Source organism: Lonchura striata, chromosome 4, assembly GCF_050655825.1.
Source record: "Lonchura striata isolate lonStrDom1 chromosome 4, ASM5065582v1, whole genome shotgun sequence".
NCBI lineage: Eukaryota > Metazoa > Chordata > Aves > Passeriformes > Estrildidae > Lonchura > Lonchura striata.
In genome coordinates, this window is record NC_140706.1 from 65627581 (window position 1) to 65630272 (window position 2692).

The following is a 2692-nucleotide window of genomic DNA, read 5'->3' on the forward strand; positions in this document are numbered from 1 at the left end:
CTGTTGAACTGTAAACTCTGAAATGCCAGGGTTGACTACTTTTTTTATTCCTATTTGACTCAAAGAGATTGATATTGATGTAAATTAAACAAATAAACAAAACCTCTTCTGTGGAATCGTGTGTAACTCACATGTCCTAGAAGGCAGGTTGAACTCTTTCTTTCATCTCCAGCCTTGAAATAGAATTGTTTTGGCCCGGAAGTAACAGGAATGGAGTTGTTTCTCCATAGAAGTGGTGTTGGACTGCAGTCTTGTCTTTTCCCTTGCTATCAGAAAGGCAGTGAAGCTTACAGTGAAATTACATACAGTTCTGTTGCTGGGGTTTTAAAATTGCTTTAGGAGGACAATGCTTAAAATTTAACTTTCAGGATTAGCTGAACTACGAGATGGGTAAAGGGTGAGTTTTGCTTTGAAGCACCTTAAGGGTAACTGTGAAGAATACAGAACTTGTCCCATGGCAGCAGAACATTGCATAACTTCGTGTCTAGTGGATTTAAATTAATCTCATCCATCTTACATACAAAGTTCCTAGTGATCTAAAGCTGACAACCTAAAAGAAGTGCTTTAAAGCACACTGTAGCTTTCATAAAGAGTTGACACACAGCATAATTTAGCATAACATCAGATCCATCCAAACTTCAGTGCAATTATAAAAATTTGATGGAAGTGTTCAACCTTGGAACATTTTTGTCAATCACTTGGTCAAAATTCGCTGTTAGGTAAATGACACATTGATACTGTGGTAAATTTTGTTTAAGCAACATGAGGGTCTTGATGGAAGAATGTCTTATCTTCAGAAACAAAACACATTTCCAGTTTAATATATGACTTGTTTTCCTAGGCTAGACTTGGTTAAATTAGTTTTAGTCATCACTTGTTTTGACACTTCTGCCTCATTTTTGTACACCACTTCCCAAAAATGCTTCATTTTGGCAGTAGATGTATTTTCAGACCTCTAGATCTGAACGTTTTGAATTTCCAGTAATGACTACAGAATTATCTCATATGTTTGTACTTGTTTGTATCTTTTTATTGAGCTCTAGATCTACTTTTCCTTGACTAAGGCTTAAATTTTCTATCATTCAGAGTTGGACACAGCATATAAAATCAGTTTGGCAATCTGCTATGGATGTTGTTTCACTTTAAATATCTCAGTGCTGAGCTATTTTCTAGCTTTTTATTTTCTTCCTGCAGAATCAGTTTGATTTTACTGTCTTTGCTGTAAAGGGCAGGGAGCAGTTAAACCTTTCATAGGCTTTGTTTGAGTCTCTTGGACAATATTCTGTTTGACTACACAGTAAGAGTTTGTGGGGTTTTATTTCTTCTAGGAAGAGGTACTGTTCCTCTGTATGGAATAGTACAAAAGATTTGGCTATTTATTTCTTTCACCCTAAATATCAGCTATAATGTAACCCTGGCCTTGCAGACTTGCTTACAGATGGAAAGCAAATCCTTCTCCTGTAATTTATGGTTAAAGGTGAATGTTTCTTAACAGGTGCTCACAGCTTGGGTTTAAGCTTGCTTTGACAGAACCTGTGTGCCAGGTGAAGGGTTGTTTACCTGAAATCCCAAAAGCACAGAGGATGGAGACAGCAGAGAAGAAAGCTCTTTTTGTGACAGATCAAGCCTGGTGTAGCTGTGGGTTTGTCAGGAGGAGATCCTCAGCTACTCTGAAGTGTCCTCTCCCAGGGAGTGTCATTTGTCACCTCAGCAGTGCCTGAAGCAAAGGTTGCAGTGTGGAGGCTGCCATGATACCAAGTGTTTTCCATCCATTCTAATGCTTTATCTCCCACAGAAATCCAAATCCCTGTTAAAACACAGACAGGCTACTGCTGCTCAGTGTAGGAGAACATTATCTGCTCTCCAACGGGAACAAGAGCCAGCTTGAATCTCCCATTTTAAAAAGCTGTGAGAATGCAGTATTTTGAGCATGACAAAAATCTGGGGTTTAGGCAGGGTAATGTTTTGAAGTGTTTGTACAGCTATTTGTTAACAGCAGAAATGAAGACAAACCTAAAAGTTTTTCAGCAAGCACACAGGAGAATTTTTAGACGAGGTCGAAGACTTGCAAAAATGGTCAGTCATAGACCACTGTTAGAACACAACATAGTTAAGGTTGGAATAAATGGACCTAAAAGGCATGGGAAGGGATGCTGGATACATAATTTTGCCCTGCACCAAGGCCCATCAATTCCTGAGAAGTGATGAACAGGACAGGAAATGATGAACAGGACAATGAAACCAGCATCAATGCAAGGATTTTTTTTTTTTACCACTATCTGCAAGGGAAGATTTAAGCCCGTGGGAAGTGAAAGGGGCATTCCTGAGAGGCAGGCAGAGCTGTGGAGGGACTTGGGTGGTGTTTTTGTCCAGCTTACTAAAGGGACACCGAGCAGCTCTAGAGGCCAGCAGGTGAAGTATTCACTCTCCTTGCCTTTCCCCATGTTTGTCATTCACCTGTCGTATTTTTGACAAATACACAATCATATTACAAAAATGAATCAATATTCTCCTCTGGATTCTTCTGAAGTAAGCTGGCTTGCATTCCAAGAAGCACTTCTGCCTTTACCAGGCTGGGTTTCCCCAACACCTCAGTGCAGCAGAAATTCCCATGCAAATCTACAGCCTTCTATTCTTTCAAGCTGTTTTTCTTCACACTTTTGGGAGGGAAAAAATTTGATATACAACACTA